The sequence below is a fragment of the Equus quagga genome, chromosome 10, assembly GCF_021613505.1.
Source record: "Equus quagga isolate Etosha38 chromosome 10, UCLA_HA_Equagga_1.0, whole genome shotgun sequence".
In the NCBI taxonomy this organism is placed as follows: Eukaryota; Metazoa; Chordata; class Mammalia; order Perissodactyla; family Equidae; genus Equus; species Equus quagga.
Window position 1 is genome coordinate 66,459,971 of NC_060276.1, and position 26,250 is coordinate 66,486,220.

The 26,250-nt window shown below is 36.3% G+C and overlaps 1 long non-coding RNA gene across 18 annotated transcripts in view; it reads left to right on the forward strand.

Annotated features, from left to right (window-relative positions):
- Nucleotides 1–26,250, forward strand: part of LOC124245782 (uncharacterized) — a 76,173-nt gene that overhangs the window by 39,007 nt on the left and 10,916 nt on the right. For 8 of the 18 annotated variants that reach the window (XR_006890333.1, XR_006890325.1, XR_006890339.1 and 5 more), the window contains 3 exons: nt 12,307–12,420; nt 14,851–14,924; nt 15,017–15,207. The exons of 6 other annotated variants lie outside the window; for them this stretch is intronic. This is a non-coding gene — a long non-coding RNA (uncharacterized LOC124245782). The remainder of the gene's footprint in view (nt 1–12,306; nt 12,421–14,850; nt 14,925–15,016; nt 15,208–26,250) is intronic. 4 more of the 18 variants (XR_006890327.1, XR_006890340.1, XR_006890329.1 and 1 more) reach the window with 3 other exon arrangements.

The window sequence follows — 26,250 nt, forward strand, 5'->3', positions numbered from 1 at the left end:
GGGCAGGACCCATGGGCAGTCAGAGCTGCTGATGCAAAAATGAGCTGAGGGTAGGGCTAATTTTAAGGCATAGGTATGTGAGTTATCTCTTTACAAGACAAAGGAAAGAATATGAAAAAAAAGTTAAAATGTGCAGGTGGGGTCTGGCTATTGGGTGATCCCATAACTTTTAGATAAGAATCAAATCGGATTAAGTAAAGGCCAGAAGCCACCACTCTAAATCAGTTACATGAGGTTGCCAGACAGTAACCAACTTAAGTTCTTGCCTTCTCCATTAAGAGTTTCCAGAGATAAGGCCATCCTGCCTTCCTTTACAAATGCAAATGTCTCTCATCAAAGGGCAAGCAAATTCCAGTCCTGGCAGTCTGCTTCTCATCTGCACTTTTAAAATTAACCAGCCTAAAATAATCCTCATCAAACATGATGTGGACAGAATTCTGGTATTTGGCACAAAATCTGGCTTAGATGATTTAGTGAAATATAAGGAGTGGGCATGTGATGGAACATTTAAATGTAGTCCAGATATGTACTACATGCTTCATTGTGTCCTTTTTAATGTCTTTCTTTTATTTTCTGTTATTTTTCTTTTTAAGGCAAAATTGCCTTACGTCCAATTAGTTATGCAGTGAGAATGTTTGCAGCAAAGATGTCTGCAGCAAAGATGCTTAATGAGAAAATACTGGACGTGGATGAGTGACTATGCCTCTGGGATGGGAACTAGAAAGCCATCAGGAATTGGAGACATCTGGAGAAACACTGTTTCTTTTATTGGCCTTGTTTGCTCTGCATTTCTGCTCTATCATCACTTTGCCTCTGATTGTTTTCCTCTTTCCTCCTTTTGACTTTCTGTGTCCTTCTCTACCCTAGAGCTTCTGCTTCCTCATAGTTTCTGCTTCCTCATGAATTCTTAGAGATCCAGTTGTAGTTCTTACTTGGTTATGCATATTTAAAACTTCAGTGCTTATGAAGTGTCAGCCTGTCATCCTTACTGGCTCTTTCTTAGGCTAGTCAGGTGGCAGTTGGAAATTGAGAGTAGTAGTCTTAGGCTCAGAAGCCTAAAGGGAAGACAGGCTTATTACAATGGAAAGCGCTTCTAGAACAAGATTAAAATATTTCTGAGTGCTTAAAATGTTAAGGATATCAGTCCTTTTCCTAATACCAAAAGCAAAATTCTTAATATAAAAGATTGATAAATGTCATGACATAAAATTTGAGTTTAATGTATTTAAATAAATGTTTAACTTTGGATTTACTTTTAGAAAGAAATTCTAAATCCTGAGATCAAATCAAAATATTTGCTTATGTATTTTTTCTCATTCTTCCAGTCTTTTAATCCGTAATGTTTTTTTAAGTGAAAAGGATTTACTTTTTTCTCTCAATTGTTTAATTATTCCATTTCTTAATTAATCAATCATTTGCCCACTGATTTGTAAATGCACCTTTATCTGTGTCTTCAAATATAGAAGCCATAAAATAAGATTCATAAATGCAGTTTCATAAATAAAATATTTCATGTCAAAAAGCACTGTAAATCCAAAGAAAAAGAAGTCAAAACAAAAATGAGAAATTTGGAAAAAATATTTGCAACACATATTAGTAAGTGCTAATCTCCATTAATATATAAAAAGCTTCTAAATGAAATCAAGATTGTAGTTTAAAATGAGCAATGGGCATGAACAGACACTTCACAGAAAAACAAATGACACTTAAACCTATGAAAGAATTTATGAGTTCAAGCTCATTTATAAGAGAAATGAAAAATAAAACTATAGGAAGTTAATAGTTGGCAACTTTGTTGGAAAGACTATGCAAAAACTGGCATTTACAGAATGTTTGTTAGAGTGGAAAATAGTATACTTATGGAGGACACTTTGGAGATATTTATCAGAATTATAGTTGCCTTTATTCTTTGATCTAGTGATCCCTCTTCTAGAAATATGTGAAACAAATTGCATATGTCACGTTGCAGAGTGTTTTATAATAGCAAAAGATTGGAAACAATCCAGGAGCCCATTAGTGTGGGACTGGACAAACTGGTACATTCACATAAGGGGATACTAGGTTGCTGTAAAAATGAACGAGGAAGCAGTCTCTGCGATGATACATTGTTAAGTGAAAAAGTGAAATATACATGTTCACATATGGTAAAAAAAGTAACACTGAGATTTATATAAAAATGATTATCTGTAGGTGCTAGGGGAATGGGGCAGGTGCATCCAGGGATGAGAGCAAGAATTTTCTATGTATAATTTCCTTTTGGAGGGGTAGCAGAATTGATATGTTTGGAAGGTTCCAGTGACAAGATACACCTTTAATTTTTTTTTTTAAGATTGGCAACTGAGCTAACAACTGTTGCCCATCTTTTTTTTTTTTTTCATCGCTTTTTCTCCCCAAATCCCCCCAGTACATAGTTGTATCTCCTAGTTGTGAGTGCCTCTGGTTGTGCTATGTGGGATGCTGCCTCAACATGGCCTGATGAGCGGTGCCATGTCGGCGCCTGGAATCTGAACCAGCAAAACCCTGGGCCACCGAAGCAGAGCGTGCGAACTTAACCACGGGGCCGGTCCCTCATTTTTACTGTAATGTTTTGTATATTTCTAAGGTATATTGTGTTCACTTATCTGTTGATTTCTTTTACACACTGGTCTTTAAACTCTGTTGTAATATAAGTTTTTTTTTTTAAATAATCATAGCCATGCTCACTCATTTATTCCTTTTGATTAGGTTTTTATTCAACTTATATAATTTAAATGCCTCCTGTGCCATGGACGCTGGACATATAGTTATGCATGCAGTAGTTTCTAGATTTTCTCAGGGAGATCAATAAGCTAGGAGAAGTATAATAGAGTTAAGTACAGGGTACATAGGATGGTTACCTAACAGTATAGGTGATATGAAGCCAAGATAGGAAGGGAGAAGAGGACTTTGCAACATTGGACCTCAAGGGAATTTTATCACCTGAGTTGTACACTAAGGCAGAACCCCACTTTGAGGCCAGGTACCTGGGCTTACATTGGGAGATCTTGTTTTCTGAACGACTGTTGGTATTGTGACAGTGCACTTACCACTATATATATATTACCACCAAATAATATAAATTCCAATTATTAGAGGTTCCAAGGGACCTAATTTTGTCCATTAGGTGTTCCTGCTAAAATTACTGTACTTTTAGGTCGCTAATCATGTCAGTCATAAATGCAGCCTTTTTCATGATGTCCCTAGATAAAATTTTGTCCATTTTTATTTTGGGTTGATCATCATCCATTCCTTTCTCTTGGAATCATGATAGGCAGCCTGGAGTAATTTCCAGATTATTTTCATTTTGTAGAAACTTAAAAATCTGTTGAAGTAATATAAAGTGTCTGACTTAAATTCTGCTTGGGGGTTCGTTTTTCTCAGAATGGTCCCTCTGACATTAAACCAAATATAGTGAAGTCAAGGGGTCAGTATATCTTGTAGTAATTTTAGTGACTGATCTATAATTGGTAATTTGATACTTTTGGATCGATTATTTTCTAGTTCAGACTACACAATATGTCTGTTAGTCCCTGGGATCATACAATCAGTGTATCATATTATATAAGCATTGCACCCTGGGTCTGAAATTACATTGCTGTAATGTAATGTAAGATATAGACATAGCCACTTTGAACAGATTATGTGTACCTCTTAAAACCAATGAATTTCTACCAGACTCGTGGAGGTTTAGAATTTGTAGGAGTCCACTAAGCATTAAGACTTTTGGGACTCAGCTTATGTTGGAATAATGTAAAGTGGCCTGCCGTCTTGCGTTAGTATATTTTCCTATAACCCTGATTGATTGGCAGCCTAGTGGCAATTTGGTTGCTGATGATGATATGTAAGCTCCTTGCTGGTATGTACAAGGATTTGTGTCTTTGTAGACAAAGGATTTTTGTCCTTTTAGAATGTTGTGCTTCCAAATCTTAGAACTGCCTGGCACATAGTAGATGCTCATTAAACGTTGAATAAACATTGGTATGAATGTAATACCAATATGTATATGATACATATGTATCATCCCCTAAATGCAAACAGTGTATTTCACATTCGTTTATATATTTTTTTATTGAGGTTATGATAGTTTACAACATTGTGAAATTTCAGTTGTACATATTATTTGCCAGTCACCTTATAGGTGTGCCCTTTCACCCTTTGTGCCCACCCCCCACTCCCCTTCCCCCTGGTAACCACTAAATAGTTCTCTTTGTCCATGTGTTTGTTTATATTCCACATATGACTGAAATCATATCTGGCTTTCTCTATCTGGCTTATTTCAGTTAACATCATACCCTCAAGGTCCATCCATGTTGTTGTGAATGGGACGGTTTTGTCATTTTTTATGGCTGAGTAGTATTCCATGGTATCACACCGTATCTTCTTTATCCAGTCAGTTGATGAGCACTTAGGTTGCTTCCATGTCTTGACTATTGTGAATAATGCTGCACTGAACATAGGGATGCATAAGTCTCTTTGAATTGCTGATTTCAAGTTCTTTGGGTAGATAGCCAGTAGTGGGATGGCTGGGTCATATGGTATTTCTATTTTTAGTTTTTTGAGAAATCTCTATACTGTTTTCCACAGTGGCTGAACCAGTTTGGATTCCCACCAGCAGTGTATGAGGGTTCCCTTTTCTCCACAACCTCTCCAACATTTGTTATTTTTTGTCTTGGTGATTATAGCCATTCGAATGGGTGTAAGGTGATATCTTAGTGTAGTTTTGATTTGCACTTCCCTGATGATCAGTGATGTTGAGCAACATTCGTTTATATTTTTATGTATCTTGCACAGTTGTTTTTGGGTACTTGCACTAGTAATTCTTTATGATTTATGAGTAAAGAGTTTGTACATTTAATAATTTGATTCATTAGGTTGCTAGATTGCCCTTTGAAAATGTTCCAGTTCTACTGTCGTTCACAGATTATAATAGTTTTCTCAAAAACAATAATATATGCAAATGGTAAATAGTACAAAATTCAATTTGTACTAAAGTTGATCTAGGTGAAGTTTTCTTCCCACCCCTAATTTCTTAGTCCTCAGGCTTCCTTCTTCCCAGATACAAGTACTATTACTAATTTCATGTGTAACCTTTCAGAGATAGTCTCTGCATGTATAAGTCAATAGTCTTGTTATAAAGTCGGCATATTGTAGAAACAATAGACTAACTGAAAAATAAATTTGTAGACCAATCTCTGATAGTGATATATAAGCAAATAGCCTGAATATAAACTTGGTGAGAAGAATCTAGGAGCAAATTCATGATTAGTAGACAAGCAAGAGGTGTTCATGCCAACCTTGCAAGGATGGTTCAGTTTTAGGGAATCTGTGAATATAATTCACCACATTTTAGGCCAAAAAAAAAACCACATCGCATCCTCATGAGCGACTCTACAAGTCATACTTCTTTATAGCACCTTTATAATTCAATTAAAATCATTGATCTATTTGGATCTTATTTTGATGTCATAGTCATATAATGATCTCACATTTGATTTTAAAGGGCTAGCCAGTTGTCTAGTACTATTTCTTGAAAATCCATCTTTTGCTCCCTCATTTAAAATTACATCTGTCAAATATTAAATTCTCATAATTTATTTGAGTCTGCTTCTGGACTCACTGGTTTGTGTCATTAACTGTCTTTTCCTGTGACAGTATGGAATTATTTTGATTGTGTGAATATTATAAATGTTACTGTTTGCTATGCCCACTTGCTGCCTGTCCACATTTAGATTCATTTATGTGATGCCATTTTGTATACTCTACGTTTCTTGGTTCTGCATAATATTTACATCAGTGACTATTCATTATGGCTCTTGACTAGTCTGCTTTAACAATTTACTAGAGTAGTCTCCATATTGAATTTTTTCATTATTGTATTTTATGTCAATTTTACCCATAGTTTTGATTTTGCCAGCTGCTGTTATATTTTTTTTCTGCCAAGTGTCCCATAATGATGTCACATGATATATACATATATGGTCTTTATAACAGAAAAATATACATCTTAAAATTAATAATGCAGTGTGATTTTAAACAGAGTGCATGTAACATAGAAGAGCTATATCAGGAACAGTACTAGGTAATGTTTCATGATCTATGCTTTTTTGCATGCCTGTTGCTGCACATTACCTGTGTTCTTGGTTGAGCAATAAGTAACTTATATGGGATATTTCATGACAGTCATATTCATAGAGAATCCTCTGCCTTTGCCATATGTCTTTGCATGGCTCAAATAGTAGGGCCCTTTGTCATATATAAGTCATTCAATTTTATGTTCTAAAAATCATCAGTTTTAGCGTTGAACACATGACTCTGGACTATATTCATCAGAATACTTGGCACTTAGTTTGAAATAAAAATTCATGGATACTATAATTTATTTCACAGTTTACTTATTAATAAGGCTTTTGGTTGTCCCTTTCAAAAATAATGGTGCAGTGAAAACTTGATCCATGTGTTGTTGTATGAGTATTTCTATATGGTATCCTTGCAAAGTTGGTAAAAAATATGAAGTTTTTATTTATTAGCATTCTTCCCAAATTCCCATCCAAAAATGTTTTAATGTATACCACAGTGTTATTATTTAACCATTTTATGGTTGCTTAAGTACTTTTCTTCGAAATATACAAGATTCTGGACTGTTTAACCTGTATTTTAGCCCTATATCACAAAACACGTTTTCCAAAATTTTCCTTGCATACCAGGCATTTCACAAGGATATTATAAGCTTGATTCAATTTGCTTTATTGAATTTGTAATAAATCTAATTTTCAGCACATAGAAACATCTAAATGCGTGGTAACCTATTTTTAGAGTAAAGTTTTTTGGGGGTGTATGCCATTCTGTTCATTAATTTTTTTAAGTAAACTTTTTGTTTTTAGTACAGTTTTAGATTTACATAAAATTTACAGAGTTCTCATATACCCCACACTCAGGTTCCCCTATTAACATCTTATATTACTACATTTGTAGTAATACATTGTACTTATATAATTATAAGTAATATATTGTACTTATATAATTATAAAAATATAATTGTACTTAGATTAGTACATTTGTCACATTCTCCCTCTCCCCAGGCCCTGGTAACGTCTAATCTACTTTCAGTCTCTTCTCTGTGAATTTGCCTATTCTAGGTACCTCATGTAATTGGAGCAATACACTATTTGTCCTTTTGTGTATGGCTTGTTGTGCTTAGCATTATCTTCAAGGTTCATCAGTGTTGTTGCATGTGCCAGAACTGCATTTTTTTTTTTTTTTTGGTGACCAAATGATGTTCCATTGTATGTATATGCCACATTTTGTTTATATACCACATATATTTGTTTATATACCACATTTTGTTTATCCGCTATCTAATAGACAGCACTGATCTAGAACATGCATGTAATGTTTTTGGTTAATTGTTTCCTCTTTTATTAAGCTAATTGAGTTGGTCAGAGTAAACTGTACTATAGAGAATTATTTACCTCTTGCAATAAAAATCTTTAAATTGGCTCTGGAGTATTAAGATAAAATTTTGGTCACTGGAATTATGAGGCATCCATATTAATAGCATAAAGCTACCCAAAAATTAACAAAAATGTTTTCTTATTCTAAATGCAACACCTTTCGCATCACTGTCTATTCTCCTAGGTTAAAATTAAACAATAACACTAATTGGGTATATAGTTCTCTGTGATTTAAAAAATACTCTTTTAGCTATTGTTTTTAATGTAGGTCATAGGATGTTGTGTAGAATTATTATCGGCTTCCTGAACATCTGTTCTTTTTCATTTTTTCCTTCCTATTCCCTTCGTATTTTCTGAGGGCCTTTAGTCAGTTTCTTTAGGGAGGAATAAGTTCAAATTGATACCTATCACTCAAAGAATTGTTTTCTTCCCCCATTATACAATGTATAAAAACATTATAAAAGGCATAGGTATTCATTGTAAAAAATTTGAAATAAAGTATAGCACAGTTAAAAAAAAGAACAAACCACTCAGATTTTGGGTACATTTCTTTCTAGTATGTGTATGTATATTGGTAATATTTTTAGATGGCTCTTAAGTTAACAGGAACATTTTCCTATCATTAAATATGAATGCATACAAATCTCTCATTTGGACCATGATTATTTTGTATAACATTTACCTCTTTTTTAAACATTGGGATTATTTTAAGTTTTAAAAAATAAAATTAGAACATAAAATTAGATATACTTATGGAAATATCTTTGTATGTATATCTCCCTGATGATTTATTATAAACTTGTTAGAGACCAATTATTGTTTTTTGTCTGTTTTGCATCTCTTGATTAATTGATGATCAAAGTCAAGTGTAAAGTAATTAGACCCACATTTAAGATGCAGGTATTGTTTATATATCCCTATACCTCTTCACACTTAGTTCATTCTCACGTCTGACAAACATGATCTTCCTGTGCCCAGCTGTTACTCACCATTCTTAGCCTTCCTCTTCCAGCCCTATGTTATGAAATGGCTCTGTTACTTTTTCTGTCACCAAATGATATACTTTCAACGGTTGCAAGATTATTTTACCCGTTTAATCTGTTTTCCCAGCACTTTTCTACCAAATACAACTATTCCTCCTCATTTAAATACCTCTTAATCATCCCTTACCTGTTTGTTCTATTGCAGACAGCAGTCTGTTTTATACAATATTCCTTTTTTTATAACTTTTGATAACAATAGTTCACATTAACTGAGCATATAGTAAGTGTTACACACTGTTCTGCGTGAGCATTAACTCAGTTTTAGTGCTCAGGAAGTAAATTCTAATATTATCCCCTATTTTTTTTAGATGGGGTATTTGAGGTCAGTTACACTCAGTACCATTGCCCCCAAATGTCACAGAGTGAGTCAAGCAATTCAGCCCCAGGGTCTCTGCTCTGTAGGCTCTAATTATCTTTATAAATGATGCTGTAGTTGGAGGTATAAATGAGGTCCTTTTCAATGTCCAGTGGTGACTGTGTTCCTAGGAAGATCAGGAACTTTTTAAGAATTGCTTTTTTTAAAAAAAATTTGAATGCTGGACCAGCAAAGTAGAAATAGTCAGAACACTTTATAGGATAGGTGTGTCAGGATGAATGGGGATGCCTTTCCAGTAGAACACCTGGATGGGACCCTCGTCTTCATGGTTTTCAAACATGGCAGACACAACGAGCTGTACAGAAATGACTTTTAATAAAGGCCATTTCCTCCCAAGGTTGTTTCGTTTTAGAGATCGCTAAACGTAGAATTGTTTTAATCGCTTATACTTGATATAATAATCTCACCAACTCTGATGTTAGTATTGTTTTTATTTTGTTTCAAAGACAGGTTATCAAACCAATAGAAGTTCAGAACTCACCCAAGAATGGCCAGCCAATAAATTGTAGACTTCCTTATTGAACCCATCTGTTATGATGCACGAGCCTAAGCTCTTAATTGCCTCAGGATACTATAGTGTCATCTTTGGACTTTCCTAATTACCCTTCACCTCACTGGTATTTCCTCTTGTGATGTCTCCATCCTAACAACCTTGTTATACACATGTTTTTGCAACTTAACCACACTCCGTGGAAGAAGCCCTTTAGAATGAGACTTGTTCCAAAGTACTGCATTGGCTTCCCAAGTAGAGAACTGCCTTTTGGTACATTTCTTTGGCTACCGGGGCAGAGAGATTCCTGGGAGCCAACCTGCCACCAAGTCAACTCTTGCCACAGATGTTTCTTTCCAGATTCAGCTTTGGAAATTAAGGCCCTGCTACCTTCAGGTCTTCAGCCTCTGTTTGACTTCCAATCTCATCCACTGATGATTGTAGAGTTAAGTCAGGTGGGGAATCATTCCATCACATAGGCCGTAATGTTGCTGGGAAGAGGGCTGTCTCTGTAAGAGGGGAAAAATTGTATTCATATAAACTATAGAATAAGTTCTAAACTGTAATGCATTGTCCAATTGGTTGATTTTAAAGAAAACTCATTAATAACATAGCTTTACTGTGCCAAGACTAACTGTCTTATGTCTGTGTTCCTATTAATTATTATCTACCATGAGCCTTACAGATATTCTCTTCCCTGCATCCTCTAATGAGTTAATTATAATTGGTGTTAATGTCATCTACATTGTGCAGATAATCAAAGTGTGAATTGGGAAGAAAATAATTTTAACAAAATCAGAATGCTTTTAAGTTGCAGTTTAAATTGGAAGGCTCAATTCATGGCATTTTACATTCCAAGGAAAGCTTTGCATTGTTTAGGATTCACTTAACTCATACATGTCAAAGGAAGAAAAGCATGGCTGACCTTCACACATACGAAAATTTTCCAATACTTGCCTGGCAGCAGATGACCCGTAATCACTTATATATTTCTCTGGGGCATATGTGTGGTTCCTCAGCAGTTAAGCATTCGATTCAACTGAAGTGCAGTTAGCCTCCCCTAACAGGACAGTTTTTTTCTAAATATATGTATTTTTTTAATAGGAAAGAAAATGGCTGTGCACAGAGGGAGAACTGAGCAGCATCTGTTCTTCAGAGCTACTCCTGCAGCAGTGGTTGGGGCTGTTAGCGCTCGCTGCCCTGACAGAGACCTGCTTTGACAGGGTCGGAGGGAGTGGGCTTTGGGTGTCACACCTGCATCTCCAGTGTTGACTGCAGCCTTTTTGAAAATCAGGCTTTGCTCCTTTTCTAGGGACTCCTTTGGAATTGGGAAGCTTTTTTTGCTGTTTATTGGCTCTCCGCCTTGACTTGGTCTTGAAGTTTCTGAATTTCTAGCTCCTTAAGTTTTTTCAGGTTTAAGTTAAATGCACTTAATTCATGTATGCACGAGTCACTTCAGTTGTAGTGTGCATAAGTCCTTATACCTGGCACAATACTGAATCCAGTTTCTTACCTGGCAACGTGGCCTTATGAGAATAGCATCCCTCTATCAGGGCTGAAACAACAAAGCACAGTGACCAATAGGCCCAGATTGCTGGACCTCAGATTCAGAAGCAGCTGACATTTATTCGAGAGTTACTGTGTGTCACGCCCTGTTCATGTGTTAAAGCAGTTAGTGCTGACAGTAACCCTTTCCTTTAGGTGCTGTGAGTATTACTGTCCACATTTTACAGATGGGAAGATTGAAGCAGCTTAGACAGTCTCCGTGACTTGTCAAAAGTCACACAGCAAGTCATTTGCAGAGCAGGGATTTGTACCCAGGTGATCGTACTGCAGGGTCCACACTCTTAGCCCCTTCCTTACATGTAAGGCCCCTTATATATTCCTGTTTTATTCTCCTTTGCCTGACACATGCAGTTATTATCCCATCTTGCCCCCTTTCATCTATCTACTTTGAGTCTAATACTCTTTTTGTTTTTATTGTTTTTAAATAATCTTCCTTCTCACCTCCTCCTTCTCGAATCCTTCATATTTAGAGTTTAACCACCTGCCTAGAAAAGCTGGTAGACTTATACAATAAAGAAATCCTCATAAAATTCTCAGCAAATTGATGGGAGTGAGTGTGTGGGGTCATTTATCTTTGGAATGAATATAAGTGTGTTGGGAGTGGGGACCATGGTTTCCTGGGATCTTGGGAGTGTCAGTGACTGAGCTATAGTTTGTAGATGGTACAAGGTGCTTCTTGTGCTGGCTTTTTGGGGTCCATGTCTGGAATTAGACAACTGAGGAGTTTTATGGAGTCTTTTAAGAATGACTTATATGTCCCTTGGTGTCTATGTCCATCCTTTCACCTGTCTCATTTGAAGACTTCTTTTATCTCTTAACTGGTGGTTGAGTGTGGTGGGCTTACTTGTTGAAGGCTTCTGTTTTTAGACGCTGGCTTGTGTTCTGTGCCTTGCCTCCCTGCTTCTGCCTGTGAGACTTTACCCCCAAGTGACTCAGCTGTAGTTTAATAGCAGCTTGGCTGTTAAGTAAGTGAATTGTTTACAACAGCAGGAATTTTTGAGCTGACCTACTGAGAAGATGAGTAGAGTGATTTAGGGAGCCCTTTGTAGGTTTCCTCCATTTGTCTTTAGCCTCGCACCACATCTCCAGTAATCTGTCATTTCACAGTGCCTATGAATTAGGTTAATCTGTCCAGAAAGTCACCTTGTCTCACCCTGGCCCTGAGGAATGCCAAGTACCAGGAACTATAATCACTTACATTTACCCAGCCACTGGATGCCCAATGTCCCCTCACACCAAACCGGTTGTAAGTTAGCTTTTGGCGGAATCTGGGAGGTGCCTTACAGCTCCAAGGAGCAGGGTGGTAGGACAAGGGCTCATTTGGCATAATTAGACTTTCCCATATTCGATATCCTGCTGCAGCTTCAGAAGAACTGGTGCATCTCAGAAGATGGTTGAAATTGATCCAAGTCCTTTGAGGCCACTGCTACCACCAGAGCTGTTCTGGGTTAGACAGTACCCCTCCCTAGCCTGAAGGTAAGGAGTGTGTGGTTTGAGAGAAGGAATACAAGTCCATATTCTATAGAGTATTAGAATTGGATAGATAATTGCCTTAGGCCCCATCAGTTTTTACGTGTGAACACTGAGATCTGCAGTTGGATGTGGGGCAACTTGTCCAGCTTTCCTCGGGCTAGATTGAAATCCCAAGCAAACCACATGAGCCCTTCCAGTACTTTTGCTTTTGATAATTTAGGGGTTTTAGAGTCTTGGCTTCTCATGTATTAAAAAAACAAGAGGGAAATAGGGGGTAGGTGTGGGATTTTGGATAGCTGCTCAACATTTCCTGTCATACAGGTTGATGCTATTAGGAATTCTGTTTGAGAGTTACTGAGTAGGGAATGTGGGCCTGAGGGCTTGGGACAAGAGGGAAAGGGATGGAGGATCCATTTGGAATCTGTTTCAAGGAAGAAAAGACTGCATAGTATTTCGAAGAAATCAAGCCTCAGTCCAAGAAGAAATGTTGTCTCAGCAGCCTTCTTCACATCACCCCATCTCCTGGGCAAGGCGCAGCCCCACCTGTGTCCCCTTAATGCTGCCTCTGGTTCTGTGTATTTTGAGGGTCGGCGATTGTGTGTGCTCTGGATGAGTTCAAGCACTGGGAGAGGGACCACTCCTGGCTGTCATTTAGGCCACCAAAGCAGTGGGGAAGGGCGGTTTCTTGTGGTATGGGGATGTGGTGTCAGACTGATGGAGAGCAACAGAGAAGGTGTTTGGGGCCTCGTGGAGGGAAGGGTGCTTATCCTGTAGGAATCAGGGGACACAGATTTTTGTCATCTAACAAGTACCCCCAAATTCGGGGCTGGCTGCAGCTCTATTACCCAGCCCTGTCAGCAGGCACTGTAGTTATTAGCAATGACTTTGAAAAATAGTCCTTTGCCATTTCTCTGTTTCACTCCCAGACTACTCAGTATGTTGAAAATTGAGTTCATGGACCATCATATTTATATAGAAGTCCTAACTTGAGATGCCTCCATTATTATATCTAAGTGACCTCTCCACCCTTTCCCTGGCTTCTCATACCTTATGGGATTGATGGACCAGCCTGTGTCTTACCAGTGTTTCCTGAGTACCTACCGCTGTGTTCAATTTGAGGGTTGATGGGGGAGGGACTGCAGTGGGGATTTGGGTGTGTTAAGGTCTTAAAAGATTTTTTGTGGATTTCACATGCCTCAAAGAATCTTACTGTCTGGTAAGTACAGGACATTTAAGTAATAAATATAACTACAAACATTAGATTGTAGTCCATCTGCTTCAGTAACTTGACTTTAAGTGCTTCTTAGTTTCCATGTTTTACACTTGAGGATAAGGTTAAGAGAAGTTAATTTATTGAGAAATTTTAGTTAATATTGGAACTATGTTCACCTAATACAGGAAGCCAGATTTCTTTGAAGATGAGAATGCCTCTGTAAGACGATAGGAACCAACACCGAACATTTGTTCCCCACGGAATAGTATGCCATATAGGCAAGATCCTGGGTCCCCTGAAGGGTCTCCTATCATATGTGTTGGTGAAATACCAGCTGTCCTTTGGGATGGGATGTCTCTGGCTGAGCTGTACTTTTCACTGGCTTCTGCTTATCAGGACCAGAAAGCTGTCCAGACAGATTCTGCTGTGCTGAACTCTTGGTGTTCATCTTGGGGACTCACTGCCCTGTTGCCTTTTAACTAAGTGCAGCAGTGCGGCATGTGCTCTAGAGTTAGGAGGTCTTGGATGAGACTCCAAAATAAAAGACTGAAGAAATCCCATGCCTTATGTTAGGACTAGAGCTTCTGGTAAAGGGTGTAGTGAGATGGTTTGTAGCCAGAAGGATGATTGTAGACATTGACCTCAAGGGTAACCCAGGACAGGTTTGCCATGAAGAAAAGAAAGACTACCCCTTGCTTTCATCGGGAGGAGGAATGAGCCTGATGCCTTTTGTTTGTGGTACACTTAGCCCAAAGAGCTGTGTGATACCCACAAACATTGATAAAGGTAATCTTTGATCACTGCCAGCCAGAAAGGCCACTGTACCTTGTATTCAGTACCCTATATTGAGTTATCTGTCCTTTGGATGAGGTGCTTAGTTTTTAAAAGGGCCCTGAAGACTTCCTTTGCCCTTTCTGGTTCACATCTCACCATCAATCACATGTTAAAAGTGGCCAAGAAAGGAAAGATTTGGTTTATTTTAAGCTGTAAAAGTGACATACTGGCAGAGGTGGGAATAAAACCATCTTCTGAATTGTCAGTTTCAGACTCCAGCACAAAAAAATGACATTTTTAAGTGAAAAGCATCTGGTTTTATGTGGGGAACTACAAACTGGCAAACTTTCCACAAGAGGGGAGGAATAAATACTTTTTACCATGTCCTTGGAGTATGGGTGGGATTCATGAATTTCATGAATACACTTCCTGCGTGGCTGTTACAGTGATTCGAAGGAGCCTCATGCTACAGTACAGAAGATTTCTTGGCACAGAAGATTTCTCATCCTTGGAAGTTAAGGTTAGTTCACTTTCCTTGCTCCCCCCCTCCCCCCACCTTGCACTAGAGCTCGTGAACTAGAGACACATATGTCTCCCTATGGTCTGTCCTAGACACCATCCATACAAAGGCCCTTTCGAGGACCTCTCAGCACATTGTGGAGTACCTTCCATCAAGCAGCCCAATACTAAGAAGTCGATTGCCTAATGACAACATTGATAAAGTGTACCCTAAAGTGAACTAGGAGGCAAAATTCAGATGGGAGCTTGCCATCACTATCAACAAATACGCCACAATCTTTTAGGTAGTGAAATTCTTTAATGCCTAATTAGTATTAGTGCCTGTCGTCAATGTATTTGCTATTTGAAAATGTTCTGATATAGTTTTGTCACGTGTGGTGCCCCTGCTCTTTGGGAACCATATATTTACAATATAATCTCCACCCGTTGGTTTTAAGGATAGTTTCCCTGCAAGTGGACAAGAACCTGTGTTAGTATAGCGCTAGCACTTGTTTGTCTTACCCAGCTCGGGTTCTTCTAAATGCTGTGGTTCTCAACTATCCCTTGATGGGCTGGGTTGTATTTTCCTGGTTCATGTCTATTACTATTAGTAGCTGTTACTATTCCTTTCAAGCATTCTGCTGCCTAGGACATATTGCTTAAATTTTCATAGAGTTAATGTTACAGACAATACCATACATTAGTGCAGCTAAGCCTTCTTAGCAGTTTTTCAATAAATGCCTTTGGAGTATTTGGTTTCTTTAAAGTGTGTTGATGCCTTCTGATTGTCCATCTGCCCCTCTTAAGTATGCTCCTGTAGACACTGCTTTGTTGTTGTGTTGCTGACAGGCACTGCTGGAGACCTGCTGTCCTGAAATGGGGAGGATAAACATCTTAGACATGGCTCTACTCTGTTTTTCTAGCTTAGTTCGTTCTTCAGATAAGATTTGACACTCAAATGGCAGCTAAACTCAGCAAATGGATGATTTTTCCATGCGTATGGTTGTAATGAATTTCCAGTTTTGGTTTCTCTATGGACAAATGAGAAGCAAGGAAATCTTTCGTATGTAATTGCATGGCTTTGTCTTTTGGAAATCTCTGGTGCAGAGCTCTCTGTTCCAAAGTTTGGACCTATTAAAGTTTTACTAACAACAAAAAAAATACATCTTAAGGGCCTTTGAAGGAACTATCTATTCATGCTCACATATACACATACGCAGTGATAACACTAGTTGCACTATGTTTTTAGATGCAATGTTTAATTTCACGTAGAAATCCAGCTATTTCCTAGTTATTTCCATTCTGTACAAATAGGCAGTACAATCAGCTACCCAATAAAATTACAGATTTGGCACCCATTTTTGAAATCCTGAGCCACTGACAAATCTGTAGTGTGGTAAAGTAGCCATTTGCTATCAAATACCAATTTTCTGTGGGAAATTTGATCTGGCAATAGAACACATACTGCAAACCTCGATAGCTGTACTAGTCCGTATTTATGTCTTCACATTGTCTTGTTAGTAATGTCATGCTTAGAATTTTGGTCACCTACCTTTTATTGATGCTGCCTAGTGGCTTACAAATAACTACGGATTTATGGAATTTTCCAATTGTCTACTCTGCGTTGCCCCTTTAGAGGTGACGTTACATGCCAACTTCTTGATATTTTCCAATTGCATTTTCATTATGATCCCTTGATTCTTGATTCTTTTTTTAAGGTTTTAAAAATAAAATTCGGTGTAATTTATTTGCAAATCCTTAGGGACTGGAGTTTTTTGGGGGAGTCATTTGCATGTGCACTTTTGGCAACGTTCAGTAGGATCCCACTGCCCATCATATCTTTCACGTGTCTTAACCAACTTTGGTGCTGTGTTGGAGAAAAAGATCCATTACCACGGATCTTGTGTAGTATTTCATTTGTTCCCATGGCGTCATCCTTTATTAGATGAATTAGTAGAAAAGTCCTAATAATGCACTACTTGAAGCATTGGAAACCAGCAATTTAGTAGTAAAGGCATTTGATGGAGTAACAATTTTACATTAAATTTAGGGATATATATGCTTTTATCCTGAATGTTTCATGAACGTATTTATCACCACTGCCATTTGCAAGTAGTTTTACAACACTTCCCTCCCCTGTATTGGTAGTGTTTATCCTGGCATATTTCTAAATTTTAGATTTGGCGCTGTTTCAGGTAATTATTTGGTAATTTTGTTCTAAGTTTGTCCACATGGCATCGCTGTTCACCAAGTGCAGAGTTTGCAATCTAAGTTTGGTTTTGAAGGACCTTTGACGGGCCAAAGTATATAGGTAAGTTTAGTCATAAATGTATGCCTGATTCTCCTGGCTCCAATATTGTCTTATGACCATTGTTTCATCTTTAGTGCCACTGCTTATTAGCTATATGTATAATAGTCTGGAGTTTTCATAGGTTGGAATGTATTGAGCCTTCTCAGATTTGTTACTGAACTGCAGACAAATTGGAGCTGATCCAAAATCGTATGTTACCAAATCGGTACATGCATCATCGCCCTTTGGGAATTTATTGATTTGCAGTTCACATGAATTAGGAAATTAGTGCCATCTGTAGTGCAATTTTCTTTTTTCTTGGTGAGGAAGATTGGCTCTGAGCTAACTGTTGCCAATCTTCCTGTTTATTTATTTTTTTTTCTTGAGGAAGATTGTCCCTAAGCTAACATCTGTGCCAGTCTTCCTCTATTTTGTATGTGGGATGCCGCCACAGCATGGCTTGATGAGCAGTGTGTAGGTCTGCACCCAGGATCCGAACCTGTGAACCCCTGGCCCCTGAAGCAGAGTGCACGGACTTAACCACTGCACTACTGGGCCGGCTCCTGCAGTGCATTTTAACTCTTCTGGTACATAAACAGAAATACTGAGATTGGTAGGAATTTGACACTGAGTTGTGAACACAAGATAACCATCACAATAGCTTTTATGTAGTACCTCATTTGTCCACATGGCAGCACCCTTTCAAAATAAGTACATAGAAATTGCTCCCCAATTTTCCAGTAGCATTACCGTCTGATCCCTCCATTCTGAGTCACTAATATATTGTAGGACTTTTGATCGTCTTTTGTTACTAGACATTTAAATAATTTTAATGGTACTCTGGTAGGATTTTCAAGCCCAATAGTTTGTGTTTTTCAGTTGTTAAAGGTATTAATAAGGCTATTTACTGGTATGTGTAGTGTCTTATCCATTCACAGTGTACCTCTAAGTTTTGTGCATTCCTGTGGACAATAAGCAGTGATTGTGGAAATTCACTAGTACTTAATTTTCAGTTAGTGGTGTGGGTTGCATATTTCCCTTTAGGGATTATTACTCCCAATTTGATGCTCCAGTGGTAGGAAGACAACAATAATATAAGGTTCTTCAAGGCATTGTGATTCTCAGCTGTTGTAGGTTTAGGTATAGGTGGTTGGTAGTATGCTTTCCTTGTTTATACCTCACTTTGCTTATGTGATATGTAAACTAGTCTTGCCAGTTACTGTAGGTCCTCAGTAGCGTTAAGAGTGGGGTTTTCACTCTTAAAAACTCCAAGAAAAGTTCCTCCAGATTGCAGTTCAGTGGACAAAAAGCAAACAGTGGACACCTTGCATTACTCAGTTTACTCTAAATATGATGCCTTTTCTCTCTGTTACCACTCTTACCAGAAATTTGGTCAGAGGAAACAGCAAGGTTACAATCTGATCTTACTAAAGAACCAAAAATGTTTGTTTTGATAAAAGCTGATTATTTGCTTCTAACGTTAATTTTATCTCCACATTCACTGAGGTGACTGGCATTTTTAAAGGAGGTCAGTTTAGTTATTACGTATATTATAGTGGCTACTGTCCTGTAATTTTAGGCTTCTGACCCCAAATTTCTGGAGATTTTTTTTGTCTTTCATTGTGAGGAAGTATTTTAAGGTTTGTTGCCGCCTTGTGGACACAAAGAATAATCTTCCTGATATTCTGTAGTACCGCATTAGTCCACAACGCATTGCCCCTTTGGAATGATGTTGCATTGCTTGCATCACAAATTTGGTTCTGATAGAATATTATTGCAGTAACCTGATGACTGCTAGTGAGCCAAAAATACATTTGAAAAATTTCAAGGGTGCTTGTTTAATGTTTTGATATTGTCCTGTTACGGGTTCTGGCTCATAAACTGATGTTTTCGTGTAGTGTAGTGCCAATGTACAATTTGATATCCCTGCCTATTAGCTTCATCATTCTGGTTTATCACTAGCAATTTAAAAATTTCACTACCAAATTAAAACTGTACAGGTGACTTATTTACATCAAGTACCAAAGATCGTGTTTCTCCTAAAAACAGTCAATCTCACAGGAGTGTGTTACTTCATATATGAAAAATGTCTGAGGGAGTATATTGTTAAAGGCTTAACGTACCATTCCAAAATTTCTAAGTATTGTTATTTTATATACTTTTGTTGCAATAACTTCAGCTGATTTTTGTTAAATGTAGTATTGCTCCAGTAAGCGCGTGCCCTAAGATAAGCTGACCTGGGTACTATAAAGCGTAGAATGTGTTAATATACTATTGCTATAGTTGTGCCCTATTTTCTAATTTTCTTAAATTATCTACTGTCCATACTTACAATGCGGTGACAAGTGGTGTTTTAATTTTGCTGATCTTCTCAAGCAACCATATTGCTTGCTTAACAGTACTTTGAGCTGCATCTCACTTTTGGTTTTAATTTTTTCTTTTCATGGCAAAACTTTTTTAGGTGGTCCACTTGAGTGTTGTCACCTGGGTTGCTCAGCACATTATATTGCTTTACGTGCGTAACTGTTCATTGTTTACTTTTAGTTCAATGTTGCTGTTTAGATTGATTATATTCTAATGGTATTAACCATTTAAACCTTCTATCGCCCCTCTAGTTGACTCCGTGGAATTTCATCTATTAGCAGAACATTAGGTATTAGGATCTGCCAACCATGGGTTGAGTGGTTCTGAAGGTACTGTTGCTTGCCATATTATGAAACCATAGGTCCATGATTTGTTATACTGCCCATGTTGACTTAATCACTTGATCAAAAAGTGTATCTCAGGGGTTGGCCGGCCCAGTGGTGTAGTGGTTGAGTTTGTGTGCTCCACTTTGGTGGCCTGGGGTTCGTGGGTTTTGATCCCGGGCACAGACCTACACACCATTCATCAGGCGATGCCCTGGTGGTGTCCCACGTGCAAAATAGAGGAAGATTGGCACAGGTGTTAGCTCAGAGCCAATCTTCCTCACCAAAAAAAAAGTGTATCCCATAATTTTATCATGGTGAGTTGTCATTGCTTCTCTCTTGCTGTTGTTGAATAGTATTAGTCTACACCATAGTTACCAAGGTGATTCAAATGTATTTTGTAGATCTTAGACTTTTTCTACCATTACGAAAATTTTGGCTTTTCACTGCCTTGTATTGGTAATGAGTTGTCATATTTTCCTATCTGTTAATAAAATTATATTTTGTCTAGTTGTTGGCTAGGCAGTCCCTCTGTAGTGTAGATGTGGTTCTAAGATTTTTCACTACCTGTGGTCAAATGTACCTACTTTCTGTTTTTGAGGCTCTTTCATGGCTGTTCATTGCAGAGTCTTACCTCTTCTGCTTCTCTGCTAGATCCTTATTTAGCCCAACTGTATTATAGGATCATCTTTGGACTTAATGATGTCACTGGAAAACTTCCATCTCCTAGTAGATGAACATACGCCAGTGGTAGGGCTAATCTCCTTGTGGTATTCCTTTATCTCTTACCTTTGTTTACATGTTTATGTGTTACACCTACACTTAATGGGTAGTTTGCTGGTACAAATATTTTACCTTCACTCATGGCCAAGATGCTGGTAACCATTATGTGGGGGCAACCTATCAATGGATTTATAGCTAACAAGTGTTATCTCAATTCTATAATAAGATTAAATGTTTTATAGCAAGAACACCTATCTTAGCAACCCTGCTAATCAGTGTGACTCTAAATAAGGTAAGTTAGTTCTCTTTTAAAAAATAACAACTGTTATTTAACAATTGTGATTTAATTCATATACTATCAAGTTCACTTTTAAAGTTCAGTGGTTTTTAGTATAATTCATAGAGTTGTACAACTGTAATTACTGTCTTACTGTAAAACATTTTCATCACCCCAGAAAGAAGTCCCACACACACTAGCAATCAATCCTCATTTCCCCCTTACGCCAACCGTGGAAACCACTAATCTAACGGTCAGTGTGAATTTGTCTATTCTGGACATTCTTATGAATGGGATAGTACAATATGTGACCTTTGTGTCTGGCTTCTTTCCCTTAGCATGTTTGGGTGGTATATCCATACTATAATATATAGTACTTCATTCCTTTTATGGCTGAATAATATTCTACTTTATGGATTAATCTCATTTTGTTTATCCATTCATCAGTTGAAGGATATTTAGGTTTCCACCTTTTGTCCATTATGAAGAGTGGTGCTATAAACATTCGTGTACAAGTTTTCATGTGGACATATTTTCATTTCCTTGGGTGTACGCTTCTCATTGGAAATGCTTTGTAATATGACAACTCTTTAATGTTTTGAGTAATTGACAAACTTTACGAAAGTGGCTGCACCATTTTATGTCCTCACCAACAACGTATGAAGATTTCAATTTAACCCCATTCTCACTTGTTATTTTTTGTCTTTTATATTAGCCATTTTAGTAGATGTGAAGTATCTCATTGTGGTTTTGACTAGTATTTCTGTCAAGCAACTTTTCATATGCTTACTGGCCATTTGTATTTCTTTGGAGAAATATCTATTCAAATCCTTTGTTCATTAGAATTGGGCTTATATGTCTTTTTGTCATTTTGTTGTGAGAGTTTTTTATATAACTGGATAATAGACCTTTATTGGATATGTGATTTGCAAATACTTTCTTCCATTCTGTGTGCTTTTTCACTTTTTTGATGGCATTGTTTACAGCACAGACATTTTTAATATTGCTGAAATCCAGTTTATCTGTTTTTTTCCTTTTGTCACTTTTGATTTTGGTGTAATAAAGAAACCATTATCTAACCTAAGTTGTTGCTTTTACATTGAGGTCTGATCCGTTTGGCATTTCTTTTTGTATGTGGTGTGAGATAAAAGGATCAACTTTATCCTTTTCAGGTAGATTTTCAGTTGTCCCAACACCATTTGTTGAAAAGATTACTTCCTATTGAATTATCTTGACACTCGTATTGAATATTCATTGATTGTAAATGCAGGAGTTTTATTTTTAGACTTTAAATTCTATTTCATTTATCTCTATACCTTATGTTTGGACTGTGTGGTAGTATTGTAGTAAATTTTGTGTGTAAGTTGTGTAGTAATAAGTGTGTGTGTATTGTAGTAAATTTTGAAATCTAGAATCCTCCAACTTGGTTATTTTTCATCATTGTTTTGGCTATTCTGAGACCCTTAAATTTCCATATGAATTTTAGGATCATTTTGTTAATTGCCATGAAAAAGATCGGGAATTTTGGTAGGGATCACATTTAATCTGTAGATCATTTTGTGGAGTATTGACACTTAACTATTAATTTTCCCAGTCCATTAACATGGACTGTCTTCCCATTCAGTCTTCTTTAATTTCCTTCAACATTGTTTTGTAATTTTCAGTGTAAAAAGTCTTGTACTTCTTCTAAAAAATTTATTTCAAGTATTTTACTGTTTCTCATGATATTGAAAATAGAATTGTTCTCAATTTCATTTTTGATTCATTGCTAGTGTATAGGAATAAAATTATTTTTCTGTTGATCTTGTATCTTCCAACCTTTCACAACTCATTAGATTGCTTCTTTTTGTTCTAATAGTTTTAATATTTGGGTGTTTTTTTGGTGGAGTACTTAGGATTTTTATGTATAAGATTATATCCCCTATTATTACAGATCATTGTATATCTTTCTTTCCAAACTCATTGATTTTTATTTCTTTTTCCTGCCTAAGTAGCCTGGCTAAAATCTCCTTTACAGTATTGGCAAGAGCAGTTTTCTTTGTCTTGTTTCTGGTCTTCAGGAAAATACATTTAGTTTTTGACCGTTAATTACAATGTTGGCTGTACAATTTTTATAGGTGCTGTATTTCAAGTGTGGAAAGTTCCCCTCTGTTCCTAATTTGTTGAGGGCTTTTTGTTTTTCTATCATGAATGGTTGGCATGAAATTAGTCAAATGATTTTTCTACATTTGTTGATATGATCATGAGGTTTAATCTTTATTCTGTAAATATGGTGTATTAAATTCATTGATTTTCAGATATTAAACCAACTTTGCTGAGATAAATCCCATTTGGTTATGTTGTATGTTTCTGGATTTGGTTTATATTGTTTTATTGGAGATTTTTGCATCTATATTCATAATGTAGCTTGCTCTGTTGTTTTCTTGTTTCAATCTTTGGTTTTGGTATCAGGCTAATACTGTCCTCATAGAATGAGTTGGAAAGCATTTCCTCCTCTAATATTTTTTGGAACATTATGTGAAGGACTGGTGTTAATTCTTCTTTAAACATTTCACAGAATCACCATTGAAATCATCTGTTCATGGGCTTTTTCTTGGTGGGAATTTTGTAGATTAATTATTAAATTTGTTTTTATATGTCTATTCAGATTTTTCTTCTTGAGTCAGATTTGATTGTTTGTGTCTTTCTAGTAAAGTATCCATTTCATCCAAGATATCTAAGTGGCATACATTTTTTGATAGTATTCCCTTGTAATTCCTTTTGTTCCTGTAGGGTTAATAATAGTGTCCCCTCTCTTATTCCTGGTCATATTTCTTTGAGTTTTCTCTTTTTTTCTTGGGTCAGTCTAGCTACAGGTTTGTCTATTCTTTTTTGATTGTTTCAAAACAACTAGTTTCGTTTCCTTGATTTTCTCTATTTTTTTCTATTCTTTCTTTCACTCATTTCCATTCTAGCTTGTATTATTTCCTTCTTCCTGATTCATTTGGGTTTAGTTTGCTCTTTTTCAAATTTCTTAGGGTAGATATTTTGCTTATTGATTTGAGATCTTCATTTTTAATGTAGACAGTTGCAGCTACAATTCTCCTTCTAAGCACCATTTTTGTTGCATCCCCTAAATTTTATATGTTCTGTTTACATTTTCATTCAAAGTATTTTCTAATTCTCTTTGTGATTTCTTTTTTGACCTGTTGGTTATTTAGGAGTTTGTTGTTTAATTTCCACATATTTGCGAATTTCCCAGATTTCATCATTACTGATTTCTAATTTCATTTCATTATAGGAGAACATACTTTATGATTTCAATTCTTTATTGAAACTTGTTTTGTGTCTTAGCATATGATCTATCCTGGAAAATGTTCCATGTGCATTTGAGAATATGTATTCTATAGTTGTTTTTCTGCAGTTGCTATAGATGTTTAATAGGTCAAGTGGTTTTATAGAGTTGTTCATCTTCTATTTCCTTATTGATCTTGTGCCTAGTTGTTCTGTTATTGAAAGTGTAGCATAATGTCTCCAACTATAGTCATGCACCACATAATGAGGTTTTGGTCTATGGTGGACCACATATACAATGGTGGTCCCAATAGATTAGTTCTGTATAGCTTAGGTTTGTAGGAGACTATGTCATCTGGTTTTGTGTAAGTACACTCTGATGTTTGTACATCGATGAAATCACCTAACAACGCATTTCTCAGAACATAGCCCCATCGCTAAGTGGTGCATCACTGTGTTATTGCTGAATTATCTATTTTTTTCTCTTTCTGCCATTTTTTCTTATTTTTGGTGGACTTGTTGGGTGCATATATATTTACAGCTCTTAATATTTTCTTGATGGATTGATCCTTTGATTATAATAAAATATCCTTATTTATCTCTAGTAACAATCTTTTCTTAATTCTATTTCTTATTTGTATAGCTACCCCAGTTGCCTTTTGTTTACTGTTTGCTTGGTATGTCTTTTTCCATCCTTTACTTACAAACTTTTTGTGTCTTTGAATCTAGAATATATGTCTTGTAGATAGCATATAGGTAGATTGTATTTTTTAAATCTGTTTTGCCAAACTCTGCCTTTTGATGGATTATTTGTTATTTATGTTTAATGTAATTACTGGTAAGGTAGGACTGATGTCTGTTGTTTTGCCATTTGTTTTCCATGTGTCTTATGTCTTTTTATTCCTTTCTTCCTCTATTACTACCTTTTTTTGTGTTAAACATTTTCTAGTACCATTTTAATTTCCTTGTTTCTTTTACTATATTGTTTTGAGTTATTCTTTTCATGGTGGTTCTGGTATTTCAATTAAAGCCTTACCTTAAAATAATTGATTTCAAATTAATATGAACTTAATATCAATTGTGTACAAAATTTGCTCCAGTATATCTTTGTTTCCTTCCCACTGTTTTTCTTGTATAAATTACATCTGTGTACAGTGTAAGCACATCAACACAATTCTCTAGTTATTCTTTTATGCTACTGTTTTAAAGTAAGAAATGAGAAGAAAAGTGTTACAAATAAAAACAGATTTTTTCTGTCCTTTATATTTATTTATGCAGTTACTTTTACTGGTGCTCTTTATTTTTCATGTATACAAGTTATCGTCTAGTGTCTTTTTATTTCCGCCAAAAGGGCTCCATTTTGTATCTTTTGCGTGTCTGCTAGCACTGAGTTCTTTTAATTTTTGTTTATCTGAGAATGTCGTTTCTCCATTTATCAAGGATAGTTTTGCTGGATACAGAATTCTCAGTTGATGTTCTTTTTCCTTTAGTAGTTTGAATATACCATCTCACTGTTTTCTGGTCTTTATGGTTTATGATGAGAAGTCAGCTTTGACTTATTGATGATCCATTGTACATGATGAGTTGTTTTTCTCTTGCTGCATTCAAGATTCTGATGTCAATTTGACAGTTTGATTATCATGAGTCTAGATTTGAATGTCTTTGATTTTATCCTTTTTGGCATACATTGATCTTCTTGCATGTATAGATTAATATTTTTTCATCGAATTTGGCAAGTTTTGGGCCATTATTTATTCACATATTCTTTCTGTCTCCTTCTCTTCTCTGTTTGACACTCATTATGTTTGTTATGTTTATTGAGAGTTATTCTTTATCATTGTCTTATAAGAGAACTTAAGGCTATATATTGTATTGGCTGAATCTCATAAGTAGTGTTGTTGTCTTGTTGTTTGCTAAATATGGTTGATTATAATTTACATTTGTTTTTTTGAACCAGTAGTTATTTATTGTGATGCTTCATATTGAGGTTTTTGGTTTGAACTACATATATATATATATATATATATATATATATATATATATATATATGTGATTTTGCATTGTAATTAGACAGTGTGGGTGCTGTCCTTTCCTACAT